Here is a 21,991-nt window from a genome sequence, read left to right as displayed (position 1 = left end):
GCACAGCAGAGATGGGCAGCAGGACCATTCCAGACCTCCCCTCTATCCTTTTGTCCCAGCAGTCCTTTCCCCAGGAAGTCCTCTCAGTTGCCGGTGGAGGATGGAGAACGCTCTCTCCTTTTTGCAACAGCCCCAGTTCTTCTCCCAGAGATGAGGAACCAGCAACCAAAGAACCTCTTTCCAAGCCAAGGCTGAAATTTCTAAGAGACTGGTAATTTTGTCTGGATGCTAAATTTCATCCTAGACCCAGCTAAAACTATTTGATAGTCACAAGGAAATTACAAGAGCTCATAAGCCTTATCTCAGGACATTTGCAGAGCAAATGTTTCAGATTTAGCCTGCTCTTACAGTCCCAAGATACACCTAAGAGTCCTGGTTTCAACTGACACTCAAGGCACCTTTAAGTCCACTCGCAACCTGAGCAATGGGCCTCCATCAGCATTGAGAATATCAGCCTAATAGCACCTCTGTCCCTGCCTCCATCCCTGTCCCCCTATTTCTCCTCTGCCTGAGGAGGAGAGGGGCTATTGCATGACTATGGGAGATATTCATCTCTATTCAAGAGCAGAATTTGTTCCCTGGGTTTCCAGTGACTAATACTGGATAAGAACAGCTCACAGCAAAATTACCATATAAGGGTTTGGTTGGTACATTTTTTTCTTTTGCAAATTTTTGGATCAAATCCATTTGATGGTTTTATAGATATATGCATATACTGAAAATTCTGCATACACAGAGATATAATGACAAAGAAGAGGAGAAGAGAGATTATTGGATTTTGGATCCCTTAAAAATTCCGGATAATACTTGTATTAAATTAAAAAGATGAAAACTATTTTACAGTTCCATTTTCTGAAAAGTAAAAGCTGTTGGCAAAACATAACTGAGGCTTAATAGTTTTCAAACCTGGTATAATCCGAACAACTTCACTATAAACCAACCATAAGGTATTAATAATTTCTTTTCAAAATAATTTTAAACAACCAGAGCTCAAACAATCCCAGGAAGTGGCCTAAAAATGGAAAGGTCGGGTAGTCAGCCTTTAGCACTAAACATGAGGGTCCTTAGCTCACAAAGGGAACAAATCATGTCCTTCTGTCCCACTCTACATGAAAGAGTAGCCAATATGAATAACATAACATAGTCCACATTCACTGAAACGGAATAAATTCCCACATTATGTCATCAGTATGTTTATTTTTAATTAATTTGGAGAGTTTAAATATAATCCACTAATATTAAGAAAAAAAAATTAATCCAGACAAACAGAGACTGAAATGAAAAAACCTGCTTTAAACCCCCTTCAGTCTGTGAGAGCACTGAAGTCTACATCTGAAGGGCAAGGATCTACCTTCCTTGTAACAAGCCAAGGCAAAACTGGACTACATGTGAACCACAAAAAAACTTGGATCCAGATCCTCATGCCCACTTACAAGTGATTTCTATCTTTAGACAGAAAAAAAACCTCTATCTTTAAAATAGAGGAAGGCAATCTCCTAGATCTGAACACCTCAAACCTATAGGAAGTCCAGATCCAGCTTGGAGGCTCGCAGCTAACGCTTTCATTGAAACTATCATAACAGTGAATTCACTTTTGGTTTTGAACGATTTACTCCAAATAAAGATTAACTGTACTAAAGTTGAAATCAACATATTACAATGTATTGAAACAATTTTGCCCTTTCATTACTCTTCAGACATTACTGCAAGCATTGGCACCAGCTTCAGCATCAGCAGAATGCACATTTAGATATGTATTCTAAATTAAATATGTATGAAAGCTTAAGAACCACAGTGACAATTACTGCACCTTGGAACAAGACTTGGAATATTTCATGTGGCAGAGTTCAAAAGACTTCTCAGCTGGGAGCAGCTGCAGCTTGGTTAGTACAAGAATAGACTGATTGCAATTCATAACTTGGAATATGGATTAATGCAATATTCATGGGAAACTGGGTGAGCTCTAGAGCTCCGTTTGTCCAGTGGCGCACTGAAGTATTTTGCTTTGGGGAAGAATCATGACACTAGAATGCATTTGCTTTCTATGAGTCCCCATTAGGAAGGAAACTATTTTACTTGCACAGTTGGTACACAGGTTGTAGAGTCTCACGACTCCCTTCACCCTCAGCAAAAAAAGGCTGGAGCAGCCATATTGGTCCCCAAGCACAGGGTCTGTGGTTCAGCTGCCTCTTTCCTTCTGCCCTGCAAAGGATAGAGACTGCCAGACTCACTGGCTCTGTCAGGAACATCCTTACAACTCCTCTGGAGACACTCCCAAGATCAGATTTGATGTCCATTTAGACAACAACCGGGACCCAAGCACAGCCCAGAGGAGACTCTCAGTACTATATGGTCCACCACCTGGCAAAACACACCCAGCAACTTTATACAGCATAAATAAACACTTAGGTGACTTGGTGGGCCATCAAACACGCTCAGTCAGGCTCAGGCAAATGAGACGAATGACTGCAAAGAAAGCAGGTAGGCTGTGGGACTCACAGCTTTCTCTCAAAGATTGAATAGACGTAACTCATCACAACCTCCCCTAGTCAAGATTCTGAGTACCAGGGAGAGGCCAGCCAGACTCTGATACTTAATTACTTTGCATCTGCTTTCATATTGCTCTGAAATTATTAAAGAGGTGAACAGTGTATCTGGTAGATCTGACTTGGGGACACAAAAAGATCTGAAGTTAAATTGTACTCCTAGCTAGGAAACTTCTCATTCTTCACATGGTTTTGTTTCAAAGCACTTCAGGAAAAAATGAAAAAATAGGAATTTTCCTAGATTCTTGGATAAAAGATGCTATGCAAAAAGGCTGCTGTTGGAAAGTACATGAATAGCACTGACTTGCTTTGCAAATTTGGACCACTGTGGTAGGTTTTTTACTCAAAGAAATCATTCTCTCTTCCAATACAGTGAAATGCTGCAGTTGCTCTAATACACGAGACACCAATTTAAGATTTGAAGTAAATAGCATGCTACCCAAGAGGAACGGCAGGATGAACTTGCAAGAAATGCGGAGAGCAATTACTCAAGTTTGAACTGAGCAAGGATACTAGAGCATACCACAGGTTACCATGATCTCCCTAGGAGATAACAGTTAATTAGACTAACTAGAAATGCCTTTGGAGATTAGTCTTGACCACACAGGACCAACTCCCATTGCTTAGCTAGGGAAATCCCCGTCTGCAGCACCTAGAGCTCCTTCTGTGCTTCCATATACACAAACCAGGAATCTCAGCCCTCCCAGGAGATATCAGCCCATGAAAATCTGAGCAGAAAGGAGCATGATTAGAGGAGAATAGAGTTAATACTGCAGCAAGGAGACACCTGATGCACATCCCAGACACATATGCATGGGAAGATAGCTAAATGAAGCACAGCCTATTTGAAAACATGCCTATAGTTCATATAGTTTCATTTCTGTCAGGAGGATTGTGTTAAACACATTTTCAAAGACTGATTAAAGGCATTATAGCACCCAATTTGCAATCCCTTTTAATAACTTGACTTCCCTTTACACTAGCAGGGCTGTTGACTTTTCCCTGGCTTGATTTGACTGGGTACATGCTGCACTTTCACAATTCTCCCTGGTGTCTCTTAATCTCCTCCTACTTTTCTATCACTTCTGCATTTTCTGATGAAGTGCTAGCATACCAGGAGCACCCACTTAGTTCAGAAGGGACTGGGACCTCACACACAAATTTCCAATAAAACTGCAGTACAGCCTAGAGAAACAGGAGTATGCTTAAAGCAAGTTGTGCAATTTGCTAGAAATCACACCAGCTATTACATGAAGGGGGAGTGTAATTACTGCGTGTTGCTCTCTGACTTTTGAGAATTTTGAGGAGCGTTGTTGGAAGAAAAAAAAAATCAAAGATCCCCTGATGATTTCAGATGGTCAGGAATCCAGGTCTAGCTAGTCAGTGTTCAAGGTTGATGTTTTCTTTAAATTCTTTTCTACACACTAGAACTGGTTTGAGGGGAAAATAAATTTCAAATTCTAAGGACATCCTTCTGCTTCTTCTTAGTGTTTGAGAACTGTGCATCTGCAGCCATCACAGAATAGTCTGACTTCAGCCAATTTTCATGTGATGTTCCTGAAGTCACGCTTCTTACTGATGATTTGTTTTCCAAGCCATTTCTGTCTTGTAGAGGTAGTGATAGCTTCCCTAGAGCATTTTACTCCTCTCTTCACACTGATTAAATGTTTTCCTTGCATCATGTCCTCTAGGAATACAGAAACAATGTAGGATCTGGCAGGTCTGATGTAGGGAGACAAAATGGTGAGACCTGATACTAAACTTCATTCTCATTTGTATGTCTTCTCATGCTTCACATGGCATCATTTCAAAGCAATTTTGAAAGCAGGGCCACCTTTAAATATTATATTGGAGACTGTGTGCGTTGTCCTCTCAGTCATTTCCCTGGGTCTGGTAACTCTTCTTAGGAGTTTTCATGGTTTTCTGCACATGGTACTTTGTGACTCCTTCCCTTTCCTAATGGCTTGAAAGCTTTTTGGTAGGTCAGGGCCATGCAAGATTGTGGTAGGAGATCCAGAGAGGACCAGCACAAAATGGAGGAAGATACAGTGGTGGCAGAAAAAGAACTAGACGCTACTAGGAACTAAAGAGTGAGAACATCTGATCTCTATCTGAGGCCAAAGAATGGGAGAAATCCACGTTTTCATCAAGTACCTAGCAATGTTACTAAACCTCTTTTTCACTGTATATTGCAAAGACATATGAAGAGCATGCCTCTATGGTACTAAGATCCAAGTTAGAAAGCAAAAGGTCACCAAAAAGCACCAGCACCACCCTCATCCAAGAAAAAGATAAATACAGCCCAAGGCATGCTCACTCTCTCTCTACCACCCAGAAATTCAGCCAAATGAAAAGCAAAGTCTTCCCTCCAGGAAAACCAAACAAAAGCAATGCGTCTTGAACCCTCATTGTGTCCAGACAGGCACAGGGAGTTTGCCAGAGCAAACAAGTTCCAGAGTCAAAGGATTTCCGCTGAGAACACTCTGCAACCAGTCCTCATAAGTTCAACCCTGCGCTTTCCAGCCAGTTCTGACTGCTGAAACTATTGCAAAGAGGCCTCCTATTACAATGACACATTTGACAGTTTTGCCAAGAGCACTTGGTGAGATGCCAAAGTAAGAATCAGTGTACTTTCCCGAAAAAAACAGATATGCTAAGGAGGAATACTTGAAATGTTCCTTCTAGTAAACCTGAATGGCTAGGTTGCCATACAAAAAAATACTTGGGTTGTGACCCCAAGGGAGAATGGAGAACTGAGTCCTCCTGGCTTTTCTCTATCCAGAGTTTGCCTGCCCACTTTCAATAATGTTTAAGGCATCTGTATTGAAGAATGATCATCTCTTTTTGTGTTCAGGCCGGCCCACTTTGAAGATAAGCCTCTCCCTCTGAATATTAAGCTAACTAATTTCCTATGTTTGCCTTGCCTCAATTAACAGCACTTCAAAGTCCCAGTGCTCAACGCGGGGCTTTCACCAGGTCTCTTCTTTACCAAAGTGAAAGCCCTGACCCAGGGTTCAGCTATTCCCATGGTGAGCAGCGCTGCAACTATGATGATTTCAGATTTTGCAGCCCACACTGCAAAGCACTGTGAGAAAACTGGAGATGCTCTTGTGAGGATGTACGATATCTGGGCAGCACAATCAGGGAATGCAGAGATTTCCCCTGTGCTGAACAACAGTCCTGTAGAAAGATATCCATTTGACACCAGAGCAAAGACGACTTCCTGAAGCACCAACCCTGAGAAGGGCACAGGCGCTGTGTCCTTTCCTAAAGTTGGGGAGGCCTGACCAACAGCCCTGCCTGGTGATGGGAGCTCTGGGCTGCCCCTTGGGGCTGCCCCACCCCCTTCACATGGGGTGCTGGGATATAGACCTGCCCAGGCAGCTGTGGGCCTCCAGCTTGCTTCTCCACCCCGCAATAGTGGGCTCCTCTCGTTGCTGGACAGGCAAAGCTTTGTCGCATATGAGCAAGCTTTCTCTTGGTATGATGAGCGTGACAAGCTATTTTCAAAATTGTATCTCCACACAAATTACCATCAGAAGATGGTTAATAAGGTTCATATAGAGCTAGGAATCACTCTACTTCTAGACTTATACCTTGCAGGAATAATAATCTAAATAATCTAAGCCATGTATTGACAGTTGACTTCTGTCTGGTTTACACAATTCCCTCTGATTTTACACAAAGTCAAGCATAATGGAAGGCTCTTCTTCCACTGCTTTTATGTGCCACATCCTTTCTTTCTGTTTCTTCTTTAAAACACATTGTTTTCTTTATTTAATGCAGGATTGTGCATCCAGAGCTTTGCAGATGGAATGCATAATTGAACATTATATTCCACTCTTGAGAGACACACCATAAAATTAATATTTGAACCATATTCTTGCTGATCCAGGGGAAGGGAGCGAAATTACACAAAGAAAATATTCTAAAGCAATTTGTGGCCTATCTACAGAATACTTTCCAGACATTAGCATAGTAAGAGGAAGACTTAACATTAATAAAAAGTGGTTTCCAGTTCACTGGCAGTGTTGTCCTGCGCTAAATTGCTTTGGGGAATCTTACAGATAAGGAGTCAAAATGGACAGGGTTTGGGGTGATGGGGAGAAAAGAGAGAGAGAGGGAGATGAGACCAAATTTCATGCCATGCTCCCTGTCCCCCACACTCACAACTGTGCTGTGGAGAAACACAAAGCAACAGACTGCCAGACCTCAAACAGCATTACAGTTGGGACCACAGTGGGGTCAGAGTTTCACAGCATGGAGGTCCTGGCTTGATTAAAGGCATTTAAAATGCTTAGGACAAAAGATTATGGGTAATACTTGATGCAGTACTACTCCAGAGCCAAACAGGAGGGAGGGAGAAAAAAAAAAAAGGTGTAAACTATATTCAAGAGAGAATCAAGGTCGGGGGAAACAAAAAGGTGATGGCTATTAGTAATCAGCTTGAGTCATTACTGTAGCCATGAAACTAAGATACAACCCTGGAATTATAAGTTACTCATATGGGGCTGCTTTGCCCTGGGATATTGGTGTGAACAAAGAGATGTCAAGTCCTTAAAGTTTGAGCTGATGCCAGATAGTGTCAGATTTCAAAGTAAGATCCAGAGTTTCTATGTGTGTCCAAAACTGTTTCCAGAATTAAAAAAAAAAAAAAAGAATCAAAAGAACTTCATCATATGAGCTCTGATGACTGATCTCAATACCTACCAGGATCCAAAAACACTTGAGCTAAGTATAAACTATGTTTTGTGCATTGCTGGGACTCCATTTTTCAATTTCCAGAAATTAAGGTTTTCCTTAGTTAAAATGTTGGATTCTGATATTCATAGTTGCAAAAGCACATTTTCAAAATCATACAATAGGCAAATGACATCTTTCTGTACTTGTAAACATGTAGCCTAAAAATGTGGCTCTATCAGAAGTTTGCTTTTTGACTGGGCTGACATCTCTGCACTCTGTTAATGGACAATGCAACAATAAGAAGGTATATTATTTTATCCTCAGTAATAGCTGAGGTGCATATATACCATCAGCAATTGTTAGAGTAATTAACACTAGAAAAGATTTAGGCAATAGGTACACTAACACTATCACATCTGCAGCTCATCTATTTATTAGTCACAACTTGACATTAAAAGCTCTTCTAATTGGCAAGGGCTTATTCCCTCTGATCTCAGGAAGTTTATAATTGTGAGAACCACAGACACAACACGAATGGGGCCTAAAACCCACACGTTTACTTATGTATTACAGAAAGCATGTCTATATTGCATAAAGCAGCAGAAGAGTGAATGAAAAGCAGGTGAGCTTCCCCTGCCCAGCGCACAGAAAAAAAAGAATAACCCCTTTAAGGTCCAGATCAGAGGTAAAATCTACTTTCCTATATATAGTCTTGATTCCCTCCCGCAATTCTGTGATCGTCGCTGGTGCCTGGCAACCAGGTGTAGGCATCACAGCTCACCCCATCCAAAGACAGTGTTTCTGCAACACTGTCTGACACCTTCTTGTATCTTCACCCTGTGGTTCGCTGTGCGAGTGCCAGAGCGCATCTCAGGAGTCCTTCTGCGAAGCTGTGCTAAGAGTGTCTCCCAGACAGCTGGGACAGAAGTTGCATGAATTGCTGCCGGAAGGGTGTTCGCGCGACTGTCAGCACACATCTTTGCTTGCGTTCTCACTGTCAAAGGGGCACAACTTGGACTTTAAAAGGTCATGCCAGTATTTCAAGCAAGAACAGGCTCAGCGTGCACGCAAGCACGCACCTGAGGCTGGCGGGCTAGAAACGCGTGCAGGGAGGCAGCAGCAGCAGAGACCACCTGCCTCCCAGTAATCGGGGCATTGCCGTGCACTGCGCCCCTTTCACGCTGCCGCACTCGGTGCTGCCCACACACGGAGCCACGCTGCTGCTGCTGCTGCGCCATGACACCAGCTTGTCACCACCAGTGCGCCAGTGCCCCTCGCTTGCCTGCACTGCCCTGCTGTGGCAGGCTCGGCACGCCGGGCCCCACTGCCCGCCGGCCGGGGAAGGAGTGCCGTCTGTTGAGATGCCAGTGAAATTCTGGCAAAAGCATTTCCAGAAAGCTGCACATCCGAGGAGGCACTTAAAAAGCCCAGACCTCTTTGTTTAAACTCCAATTGGAGACAGCCCCATAAGCTCTGTATACTATTTATTAGTTATTGTTGTATTTAATCCCCTTTGGAAAGCCAACAATAGAGGAGTTAGTAATAGTTCTCCATGTTTTTCAGGCTAGTGATGTTATTGCTTTACTCAGAAGTACAAAGCAGAGCGTACCATACATTTAACCATAACCACTAACATAGACCTGGTCCCATGACCCATCACATTTGCCCTATTGCTGACTCACTATGGGTAACCGTTAGCTGGTGCATCACTTCGAAATACGGGTCTTTAACCAGTTACCTGAGCTCAGTGCGGGGATCTTTGTCCTCCATAAAAGCACACCTCTTCTGATCTCTCATGAAGAGTATGAACAGCTAGGCACTAGAAAGCAAACTCCTGAGAAACTGCAGGCATCCTTCTGAGAAGCATGCAGCCCCATGAGCTCATGTGCACAGCCTACCCAGTTTGAAAAACTCACTTCAAGGCCAGCCTACACATGAAAACCAGGGGTGAAAAGTGGCATTTGCAAAAGAAAAGGAAAAGATTATCACCAGCCTAAGGGTGATCCTGTCCTGCTTTCAATGAGGAACACCAAAAGTCCCCCTGACAGGACTGACAGACTGACACCAGAGACACAACTGGTTATCAGTGACTATTAGGAGACCTTTGTTGTTAAGTATCAGCTTGCTTTTGTTTTTAAAAAGAAAACAAAAACCCACTAATCTTTCATGCTAAATAAAAGCCTATTAAACAAGTAGAAAGATCTGTAGACTTCCACTGTCCTTTCCCCACTGAAGTTAACTGCCCACAGATACAGGGTGAGCTTACCCAAGTCTGCCGAGATTTTGTTTAGAAAAGACATTTACTTTGAGGGAAGAGGTGTATAAGAGTCAGACTACACCCTGAAATCAGATTTTACTCCTTTATTGGTGGGCTTGGGCATCTGGACTATATATGTGCTAGCCTCTAGTTCAGCTTGTAAAATCTTTTTGTGGGGGGTAGCAACTTTCCTGGTATTTTTCGTGTTAGAATAAATTAACTTCAGTGTGCATGGAAGGTAGGAATACATATGACTCAAATGAAAAGTAAGGCTAAAAATAGCACTAAACCAATTGCATTGTTCATAGTGAGGGAAAGGAAACCTGGGAGGAAAAAAAGAAATATATTTAACAGCTGTCTCAACATAATGTCAGATTTATTCAAGATTTCTAAAATGGTCTTTGACAAGCCTTGACTCCTTGAGTAGGGCTGGAAAGGGTACTGAGGGTGGACTATTTCTCATGATTTGTAAGAGACCACTGTGACTAGTTCAAAAAACCTGCATGCAAGTGCAATAAATTAAAATAGAAGCCTACATAAGACATGTACCTTACAGACAAAAGGTTTAACGCATTCTTCAGTCTGAATCACCAGTGTGTGGTTTGCAAAGGGAAGTCAGTTTCAAGAATTTCTCTTAGCCAAATATGAATTCCCCAATATTAAGAAGAATGAATTTCTTCCATTAGCACATTTTAGAAATTCAAATCTAAACTCATGTAGCTGTATCATGTTTCCAAAGGCACTGCAGTTGGACTTTGCATCAGAAATTGCATGAGATTTTTTTCAATGGTTCATTAACACTGGATCACTGTGCTAATTTCATTTGTTGAAGAGCTTGCATGGCAGATTCAGTAACTTCTATGAGAATTCAACTTAACATTTGCATGTGCAGAAGACTAGAAAAGGCAAACCATGTGTATTTGATCAAAGATGGACATGCTGGCCTTCTTTTTAGCTCTGAGAGATAATTACACAAATTTTCACATAAAATCTGAACATTACCTAATTCATCAGCAGAACCTTGTGCCATAAAGAAAACACTCCAGACTTCTTCACCGGAGGCAACTAGAAAGTGAAAACCCTGCAGCAAGAGGTACTCTGTGGAAGAAGTGTATTACTTTCACAGGTCGAAGAGAAGTCAGATTGTGATCTTCCTTAAAACTCTGATTTTTCCTTCTCCCTGCAGGCAGATACTCACTCACATTCCACTACAGAGTCCAAGAAATTACTGAACGGAGGTTCACTCCGACTCCCACAGCCCTCTCCAAACTCCAGAAGTAAATCAATATAGGCAGCCCCTTTTGTTTCTACAAAATGCCTGCAGAGGTACGTGATCTATACCAAATATTTTTTAAACAGCATGATATATATCTTCTAAGGCTTTGGCACCAATTTTGATCACAATAAAGCTGGACAAAAAAGAGGTCCATTTCTCTACGCATAGGAACACAGAACCTGAGATTAGGCCCAGTGTCTTTCATGCCTTGAAGTCCTTAGAAGTGAACCAATTTTACATTATCTGGAGCACACTAGAGTAATACCTGGTGTCATCCTCCTAGGCAATATACTGGGGGAAAATGGCTTCACATGAATTTGCTTTGCTTCCCTTTTTTTTAATGATGCCAGCTTACCAGCTGGTTATTTGTGTAACACTTACCTGAAATGATATATTAGGATTCAAGAGCCAAAATCATCCCATGACAATTACCCCCTCAGACTACACAGCAGCACTGCAGCCTGTGCCACCAAGTACATTTCTGAGATAGGTAACAAGTATACCTTCCAGAAACTTCTACCTAGAGTAATAACACCTCTTTTTGCTGATGGACAGCTATATATATTTATAAGCTAGTGTTTATGAAGGAATGACCAAGCATGGACTAGCTGGTACTCTTCATGAAGACTTGACAACAGACCAGAGCAGCTGCTCTTCTCTGTATAATACACTAGTTAATACACTTTGTATAATACACTCGGGAAGGCGCAGGCAAAGGGCTGGAGGGAAGGGAGGTATTCTCCCCTGCTGCTGCCCCTCTCCTCCCCCTCAAAAAGTGGAGAAAATCACAGACAAGACAGGGAGCAGAGACTTCCAGCCCCTCATCATCTCCTGCTACTCAGCTCATAACCAGAACACCACAATGGGCCACTTACTGCTTGATGTGACTATTGATATAGGAATTACAGGAACTGAAAACTTGCTTGAGTGCACCTGCTCCCATCTGCTTCACCCAAGTCCAGAGTGTACGAGTTCCGTGTGAAACCTTGGGGGAAAAGTTCCCGTTCAGTATCAAGTCATCTACAGCTCCTCCCTTATCCCACATAAACTATCCAAAATACCACTCCTAAACTGGAGGAGTTATGAACATCTATAGCAACTTCTCCCTGTCTTTTGTGTCAACTAAAATAAAGGAGCCTGATTTTGAATTCACATACACACCCATATAAACTTAGCTTGAAGTCCATATAGTTCCACTAGAGAGGAATTGCTGTAAGAGATTATAATCAGACATAAAGTACCTTTTATCTGACTTCCTTCAAGTTGCTCTGAAATGATGGGCCAATTATCCCAGTGATATGTTCCTCCTGGGCTGAACGAGAGTAGTAAATTGAGATCTCATCAATCACTCCAACCTATATTGCTCATGCAGATAGAATTGTTATAGCAGCAGAACAGTGAGACCCAGGTTTACAGTAATTGAACAGATGGATTCCCAAAGCCTGCAATGTTCTTGCAATGGAAAAACTGATGAATTACAGAAGAAAAACATATGCCAGTTATTTAACCTTCTGATTTTCTTCGATTCATTGCTGGGACAAGCACACAAATCTTAAAAAAAAAAAAAAAAAAAAAAAAAGAGAGGCAGTGGCCTGAGATATTACATTTCTGTATGAAAATCAGCAGCTAAAACGGGAACAAAATTCCAATGTAGCACTCCTCCTGAGGGAAAGGCTGCTGCAGGAGCTCTGCAGCCCTCCTGTGCCCAGGCCAGTAAGCCAGGCAGGCAGCACTCCTGCCTCCACTGTCATGCACCTGGCCTCTTTCTCCCTGCAGAGAGGCAGATCAGAGGATGCAAAGGAAAATTGGAAGTAATACGCAATCAAAGAATTTGGGGAGGACTTGGGATTACTGCAGCTGACATAGGGTGCTTGGTGAGAAAGCAGGTTCCACTGCTCATGAAACACTTCTCTGTGCATATTTACACTAAAAATTAAAATCGACCTTCCCACCAAATAGAAGAAAAACAATTGGGGTGATATGCTGTGATCCTGTGATCAATATGAGTACGTTTTCTCTGTAGCTGTGTAAAATGGGAACAAAACATAACTTCTGTGTTCAACTTTTCCTCTGTGTGTGTACGCTTGTGTGCATACATGCACACAACCAGAATACGTAAACATATGCATGTCATGCACATACATAGATATGTTCACACACACAGGGGAATAGTTAACATAGGAATTATTGCAAGTATATCCATGCACATGCAAGCAGACAAAACCTTGGATTTCCAGCAAAACTTAAGTGATTCAGTGTAATAAAAAAGAGCTCCTTTCAGTAAAGCACTTAATCAAGCGCTTGGCAGACCGCGTCCAAAGGGTGCCATTACCCAGGGGAGCCGAAGGATTTGACTGGAGCATCAAACATGAACAAATGGCCTAGGGATTTGTTAGGGTAAGGACTGGATTCAGCACAGAGGGCTTCATCTCCTCTGAAACTCTGCATTTTTCATCCCTAGAGCAGATGGAACCCAAGTATTTTTCCATACTTTAAAAGTAATCTTTTGTGAAAGGAATCTAATCTCTCATAACTACGCAACTAAGCGGTACCCTTCCAGTGTTTTCAGAATCAAATTCCCATCTTAGGTCCACTGGCAAAAAACTATAGTAACACCTTTCCTTCTAATTTATTTTCATTATTAATTACCTTCTCGTACACTGACAAAGGAAAAACCTAATCAGAGACCGCTACAACTTGCAGTTCTAAATGTCCAGTAGGGATAAATGATGGCTCTGACACTGGCTACCTTCTGGAAATCATCTTTTCACTGTCCCCTATAACCCATAATTTTAAGTATTTGCAACTCCTCTTGTCCTGAAGAAAATATAATATTTACAGCATGTTTTCTATTTTAGGAGCACAGAATTCCTCCTTGACTCCAAGTCATACATCACTTCTGTGCTGAACTCTGACCTCATCTCTATTTGCATTCCCTAGTCTGATGCAGCAGCTATTTCTGATTATGGACTGGCAAAATAAATCATAGAAAATTGGAATTCCAAGGAAAGGAACATTTCATGTTTTTGTCATGTTGTTGTTATGAGACAGGCGGGTTTTTTAGTTTGACTGTTTTATTTTTACCAGGGGATGCTCAGCGCTATGTTTTATATGCTCTCAGAATACAAGTCCATGCACTCAGAGTTCCAAAACCTCAAAAACCACAGTCAATGATACTGCTCAAGAATGGTGACTCTAGACTTCTGACAACCAGTTTCTCTGAGGTACTGCTGGCTCCATCAGTACCATGCAGCCATACTCCTAATGGCTTTAAAAATGCACCAAATTGCAGAATCACTGAGGTCGGAAAGGACCTCTGGAGATCCTCTAGTCCAACCTTGCTGCTCTAGCAGGGTCAACAAAAGTAGGTTGCCTAGCACCACATCCAGTCGGGCTATAAATGTCTCCATGAGTCCACAAACTCTCTGGGCAACCTGTTCCAGTGCTCAGTCACCCTGACAGTGAAGAAGTTCCTCGTGTCTCAGTGGCATGTCATGTATTTCAATTTGTATCCACTGCTTCTTGTGCTGTCTCAGGATACCACTCAGAAGACTCTGACTCAATCGTCTCTACTCGCCCCACATCAGCTACTTATACACGTTGCTAAGATCCTCCTGAGCCTTCTCCAGGCTTTGTTCCTGCAGCCTCACCTTGTATGACAGATGCTCCGATCCCTTAGCATCTTTGTGGCCCTTTCTGAGACACGCTCCAGTTTCGCCAGGTCTCTCTTGTAGTGAGGAATCCAGATCTGGACCTAGCACTCCAAATGAACCCTCACGAGTGATAAGCAGAGAGGGAGAAACAAATCCCTCAGCCTCCTGGAAACACTCCACCTAACGCAGACCAGGATAAAACTGGCATTCTTGGTCTCAAAGGCACATGGTGGGTTCATCGTCAACTTGGTACGCATCAGGAACCTGAGGTTTTCCTTTTTAAAAGTTGCTTTCCATGCAGCTAGCTCCAGTCATACACTAGTAAAGGGGGTTATTCTTCCACAGGTGAAGGACTCTGCATTACCTTTTGTTGAACTTCAGGAGAACTGTGTCAAATAAGGTTAAGCTCAGGAGAAAGAGAAAGCCTAGAGGCGCTGCTGAACTGGGTCTGGGAAGGGGCTGCCCAAGGAAGGCATGTGCTGCCAAGAGACCTGTCCTGCTAGGGATTTCTCATCTGGGCCATGTATGTCCCAGCCTGCTCACGTTCCCCCGAATGACAGCACAACAATCTGATGTATCAGCCATTCCTTCCAGTTAAGCTCCCAGCCACGACAGACAGACTGTGCAAGAGGACAGCATGTGTCAGGCCCTCTCAATCCGAGTGCCTGAATACATTTTCAAACACATGAAGAGATCGCCCACAATGAACTGCCCATTTAGGGTATAAAGTAACTTACAAATCAACCCTGATTTGATTCCCAAGGACAGGAAAAGGCTGTTCTTGGAATGCCACAGGCATTTTATCCTGAGAATTCAGACCCTTTTCTTTATTTAAATAGAGCTTAAACAGAAAGCAACACAACACATTTCTGTCACCTCTACTTTAAGCATGAGCAGAAAGGTAAAGTAACTCATGAGTAATAAGGAAGTAACTGATACATTGCCTCTTCTCACTATATGCAGTATTAACAGCACGATGTTACCAGTAAGTGACCCAGACCCCAATGTACACTGTGGTGTAAACACCTATCGTTACTCCTAAAGACAGAACTGTGTAAAGTAGTCAGAATCTGTCCACTCCTTATGAAATATGAAATATGTACTACACAAGCAAAGGTCCAAGTATGTTTAGAAGTCATGAACTGTAAACAACGAAGTGCACACTTCCATCATAGGCAGAAGACATACTGTCCAAAATGGGCATGATAGAGGGGTTTTCATTTATCTGTAGACGTTTCCTAAACCAAAAGAGAGTTTTGGTTAGACTCACAACAGGGTAGAGTGTCCCTACACAGTGGTAATGCAATAAGAACAACTATAATAATAACCAGTACTAATAATAACTGAGTACCCACAATAATAGGGTAAGTTCCAGAGCTCAGTACTGCCAAAGGCTCAAAGGGCCTTGGAGTGATTCACATACCTTACTGAATTTAGTCTAACAATGTCCCTTTGAGGTAAGCAGATTTTGATATCCCCCTTGAACAGAAAACAGAACATATACAGAGAGATGCAGTGATTCGTTCGAGATCACACTGTATTTCGCAAAACTGGAAATAGAAGCCAGGTTTCTCTCAGTCCTATGCCACTTTCACAGAGCCACCCCCTGCTTTCACAGAACAAAGCAAGTTAAAGAGGGAACACATGCACATATTGCTGTAATAGCAGAGAAAAGTAGCTGGGTTTTCACACCATTAAATCAGTGAGAGCTCATCTGCTTAAAGTATGAGGCAACATAAGAAGGGAAACCTCAAACGGCTCCATATTCATCATTCTCAACAATCAAATAGTCAAAGGAAAATCCCCTGATGAAGCATAAAACAAGTATTCATAGTCGTATTGCAGATACAGTTAATAATATTAATAGGTCTTCCACAACTATAAATATGTCAAAACGCCAGATGCTTTTCTCCTTTCTTTACAAAAATCAAGAAATCAAAAAAAAAAATTTAGAGACATATCCCAAAAAATAACAGCAGACGTTTCAATTATATAGATAGCTCCTAAGCATATAGGTACAGCTGCATATTGCATAGCGTTACAGAACTAAAACTGTTACCTGCACACATTCTAAATGCAAGGCCAGCATTAATGACACAGAACATCTAGGAAGGATTAAGGATTAGTTATCATTTCAACCCAATGAAAGAAGATCTATATTTCTCTTTTAGACACGTAATTCACAGGAGAATCATGCTTGCCAACACTCTGAAAAAATAATCTTTCAGAATTCTTGCAAACCCACTGTGTTATGATTTCATCTCATGAAATACAACACCTTTACATTAAACCTCATAAAACTAAATCCTGCTGGATCTCTTCCAGGCTCAGAGAATAAACAGCTATATCAGTGATGCCTAGAACAGTAAAATCTGGCCCACTGTCATATCGCATGTTCCCATTTACAGAGCGGAGCAAGTCTGCAAACAGCTAATTCAGTTTGCTATTACAAAATCCTCACATATAATGAATTTCTCACATGATTGGTCTAAGAAATACTTCAAGGGAAAAAAAGAATGCTTTGAACACCGTAATACATATTTATTTCTACTATTTTTTTTTAAACCTATTCCCTGCCTTGCCCTTAATGAAATATGTGCTGCAGACCTGTTCTGTTTTTTAGCATGCAGAAGTGAGTTTAGCTGTGGCTGGAATTCTGGTAGATAGCAAAGGGGGAAATCTGTTGTCAAAACAGTTCAAAAGCACAGATGATTATATCCAATGAGATTAATTGTTAAAGTCCAATTACTTTTTCCTTTGCAATCTGAAGAGCTAAATAAACTGCTTCCCATCCCTCCAGTTCCACCCAAGCATGAGTAAGAAGGATATTATAATATAGGTATAACTACACTAGGCAACACAAATCTAACGCCAAAGACATCGTCAGAAATTTCACGACAAATATCAGCCAAATGTTCTCAGTACACAGTACAGCCAAAGGAAAAAAAAATCATTTGAATTACACTGGTCCCCATTCCCCATGTAGAACTATGTTTTAATCCCCACATTTGGGCAGACTCTGGCATGTCTTAGTGTGGGAATTGCAATTATAGATCCAGATATGCACATATCACACATTCCTGAAGTCTTTCAGATCAGTCAGTGGGCTAATTACATCTTAGACTAACCACAACAAGATAATCTTCAATGCCGAGGCACACTCTGTTTGAGCACACAAGCCAAGGCTAACATTAGCAGATATCACGCCTCATCGAGAGCTGAACTCTCTCAAGATTCCCTTTCTCGATTTTTTCCATTTTGATCGGAGCACTCTGGTTTTTAGTAGCCAAGACTGGAAGATGATATTTCTATAGTAAAACAGAAAAAAAACGCAAAATGTCTCAAGTCTTACTCACCACGTTCAGGAGGCTGGGAGAGGTTAACAGCGCTGTAAAATGCACATTGTCGGTGACACAAAGCAGAGGGAGGAAGCCCGAAGAGCACGCAGGGAGGCCGTGGAGGCGGACAGCTGAGAAGCTCAGAGGGCAAGAGCCGCCAAAGAAGGGACAAAGGTTTCCTGGGAACTGTCAGTAGGTCCTTTTTGAACTAGGTGGAAGAGAAACGTTCCTATTAAGATGGTCAATTAGATGATATAATGGCAGGGTGAGGTCACTGACCCCATCACTGGAAATAATTAGGATGAGACATGCACTTGGAACGCTATGCTGGGTAGCCCGTCTCTGTTCCTCCCATGAAAGGCCGCAGGAGCTGCCTCCTGAGGGCCACACCAGGGTTATTTTGCAGGCCAACTGTGTGGCTGGCAAGCCTGCAGGTGAAGCCATAGGACAGGCAAGCGTGCTATGGGCAGCTAAAAGGCAGCTCCTTGTCCCTGCTGGAAGATGAGACTGCCATCGATTTCCAGCAGACCATGGCTTCTGATCTCTGCATCAGGTGGAACTGGCAAAGATGCATGAGGTGATCTAGGCAGCACCGGAGCCTCTTCTTCCACTGTCACACCACAGCATGGAAACACAGAAAGGTGTCAAAATTAGACTCAAGAATTTCCACCAAACTTTCTCTCCTGTCCAAATCCTGTCTTCCTCACCTGTAGGCAGGAAAATCGCACCAATGCTGCTTCTATGGACCCTAAAAATAGGAGACCTAAAAGCCCTGTGTGTTAATCAGTGGACTTACAAGCCTGTAAGGCTTTTCCAGCTTCCATGATCCTGAAAATGCATTGTTAAAGGACAAGTTTTGCTGTTAGATGAGTACCTGCAGCTCCCAGCCTCCATAGAGAATTCAAGGCACATATGTGAGAGCAGGATTTGGCTCAGCTGTGTGACTTTGCGTTAAATCCAAGTCAGAAGCTTTTTACAATCTAAGCTTGCAAATTAGATGGTGCCTATAAACTCCACATTCAGTAAAGGGCTGTGCATGACATTTTCACTACCCAGGAGAAGACTTTAAGAGCGTTATGTGCCTGGCCTATCCCTGTAGTGGGGAAGGCTGAAGCCCTAGAAAGGCTCTCCCTGAATTTGTGGCCATCTCAGCCAGTGAGTGGTTTTCTAACAAAAGCCAAAACTCTCCAAGGGTCTCAATGTACAATCTCAATGTGTAAATAAGATCTAGGCTGGTAGGTTTTTCTGCATACTCAACAATTTGGGCAGAGATGCTTTAACTCCCATACTGGCTAATGACCCAGCTCCAGAATTAGCCACTCTTCTTAACTACGCACACTGGATGACTGTGCAATATAGCAACAAATGAAATTCAAATGTCAATAAAGGCATATTGCCCTTAGGGAAAGAAAAAAGAACAAAAGATACATCACAGAATACTATGTTAAAAAGACTTTTGATCTGACCTTGTATCATTGTTCTTACCAAAGCTCCAAGCCCAAAAACTAGATGTGCAGACTTGGGAAGCTTCTGTCTAAACCTGAGGAAAAGCTTCTTTACTGTGAGGGTGACAGAGCACTGGAAGAGGTTGCCCAGAGAGGTAGTGGAGTCTCCTTCGCGCTGGAGATATTCAAAACCCGTCTGGATGTGATCCTGGGAAATATGCTCTAGAGGACCCTGCTTGAGCAGGGGCGTTGGACTAGATGATCTCCAGAGGTCCCTTCCAACCTCAACCATTCTGTGATTCTGTGATTTTATTCTAATAGTTGAAGCATCGTTTCCAATATAACTTGTATCAAATTAAATTAAAATAATGCAACTTTGTTTCAGTTTTGTTCATCTCTTTTCCACTGTGAACACTTTCAGGCTCCAAATGCATAACTTTACACTTTATTAAGCAGTAAAAGACATATGCGTGTAAATCAAGGTACCTGTATTTTCAATCTGTTTATATAACTACTTTAAACAATATAATTTCACCATTTACTAACAGCAATAAATATTAATTCTAATCTGACTCTAATAGCCTCTCTGCTGCAATGTTACTCACAGCAGCTACATAAACCTTGTTTGCTTGAAGTCTTACGGGAAAAACTATTACACAAACTGGAGAATTACATTCTCACCTTTTTTTCCAAACATGAATCTAAGTTTCCCCTAATGGAAGTCAATCAAGCTAGCTATGCATTGGTTGGGAACATGTGTTGCAAGACACTCACTTCCCTCAAAAACTAGTACAGTTTCAATTAGACCAACAAACCAAGCGTTGACTTGAAACCCAAGGTCAGATCCTTTGGCTAGATTTAATTCACTGTCAAGTTTCAGCCTGCAGCATTTTTGTATCACATAGAAACTGTACATGAATATCTGAATAAAGGTCTGCAATAAAACTGGCAAGCAAGCATTCTGTCTAGCAAAGCTGCTGCTCTAGCATATAATGAGGCAAGGGAAAAGCTTTTTTTTTTTTTTAGTGATAAGCACTTGGGAAATAAATGGGATATCAAAGAAAACTTCTGTAAGAGCAGTCCAGCACCCATAAATGATCATCTATCTCATTCCAGATACCCATCCAAGTAGGTGCCCAGGCACATGCTCAGGCTGGCTGGCCATGTCAAAAAGCTTAAAGCACAACAGGGAAAAATGTGAATTCATACCACATCAGTAAAGTCCAAGGCTTAAGCTGCTCCAGCTCATCAACAAATACTTGATTTGGGAAAAACAGCTCTTGCCGTTCTCTCTTCCAGTCTCTAATAGCTGATTGTGTGCAGCAAAAGCATTCGTGAGCCATTACAAAATCACAGAGGGCAGGCACCAGAGCTGATGTCCAGACCTTCACAGACGGACTTACAACAGTCTGCTCAGCCAGTCTTTCATGAGCTTTATTGATAGGAAGCATTTTTTGTTTGGCTGTTTTTTTTTTCCTGCTCCCTTTCTCTCCTTTTCCTGATAGCCACTTCCCACATCCCTTGCTGAAGTATAGTCACCATTTGTGAACCACCCCACTACCTCCCAGGGGGAATTCAAACTCAGGTAGAAGTGCCCTCTTGGCCAGGAGCAGGCTTTCTACCTCTGCAAAGCTGTGACAAGTGGGATGGGACAGCTGTGTCCTTTTCTACCGGGAGAAAAGTTGAGAAAGCACAAGGCAAGAAACTGCACACTTTCTCAGAGTACTATTAACTTGACTTACTCACACCCCGTTCCCAGCAACAGCCTCAGCCACCATGGTTCGTGCTTCAGCTTAGAAACAATCTGGACAGAGTCGTCATGGCTGAGCCCTAAAGCTCTGACCCACCTGGCCTGTAGGTGCCACCACAATATAAACGTTAACTACTGGACTAAGCATCATTAATAGGATTGAACCTTGATTGAACCAAGCCTTGTGTAGGAAAAATATGAGAAAAGCTACGTTCAGGCACAGAGTGGATGAGATAACAAGTTAGTCACACAGACGATACCAGAGAATATCAAAAAGAATTTCAATGGAAACAAAATAATAAGTAAAGGTATGTAAGAAAACTGAAGTAATAAATAAACGTACCAGGTGGTTCTAAAACTTACCTGTGCCTATACCATGTGAATGCCTATGTAGTTACCGAGAGAGAAAAAGTACACATAATGGAGAAGAGCGTGTTTAAAATGTTATATTTCAGACTGGGGTTTCTTTACAAGCTTTTTCAATTTTGTTTTTCTATATAAAGTTCAGGAATGTAAAATTGTAAATTTCTAGTTTGAAAGAGGCAGAATAGAAGACGGAAGAAGAAGAAATTGGAGCAGATGATCACAAGCTTGATGATCACAAGCATTCACCAACAAAGAATACAGGTTAAGTGACTGGTGTTGCTGCTTTTTGCAATCAGTTCTGGACTTCCCAAAAACTTCTGATTGTAAGCCATTTCACCTAAGCTGATTCTTTGTCAGCCTCTTCAGAACTGGCCTCAAACATCTGGATTTTTTTAATATTTGGAAATATCGACTTTATAGTCTGCGAATATATTTTAATTACTGATATATGTGCCTATTCCTTTGATTATTTAAATCACTTGGTAATTTAACTCCAATCCAATATTGAGACTAATTTGATTTGATCATATGTCAGATTGATTTGATTGTTTCATTGCTTTATTTTAAACCAAGTTTAATAATATTTTAAATAACATGGCTTCAGGCAACAGGTTTTCTTGATTTTATTTTTAAAAAGTTTTATTACAAATTATTTTTTAAAATAATTTCTCTCAACA

The 21,991-nt window shown here is 41.7% G+C and overlaps 1 long non-coding RNA gene across 2 annotated transcripts in view; it reads right to left on the bottom strand.

Moving 5' to 3' along the window:
- Positions 1 to 21,991, bottom strand: part of LOC104145544 (uncharacterized) — a 57,667-nt gene that overhangs the window by 30,238 nt on the left and 5,438 nt on the right. The window contains exon 2 of one of the 2 annotated variants that reach the window (XR_011140996.1): positions 17,772 to 17,961. This is a non-coding gene — a long non-coding RNA (uncharacterized lncRNA). Of the gene's footprint in view, positions 1 to 17,771; positions 19,887 to 21,991 lie in introns of those variants that run through there. The other variant, XR_694358.2, reaches the window with a different exon arrangement.

Source organism: Struthio camelus, chromosome 4, assembly GCF_040807025.1.
Source record: "Struthio camelus isolate bStrCam1 chromosome 4, bStrCam1.hap1, whole genome shotgun sequence".
NCBI classification, from domain to species: Eukaryota; Metazoa; Chordata; class Aves; order Struthioniformes; family Struthionidae; genus Struthio; species Struthio camelus.
This window is presented reverse-complemented; position numbering and strand designations above follow the sequence as displayed.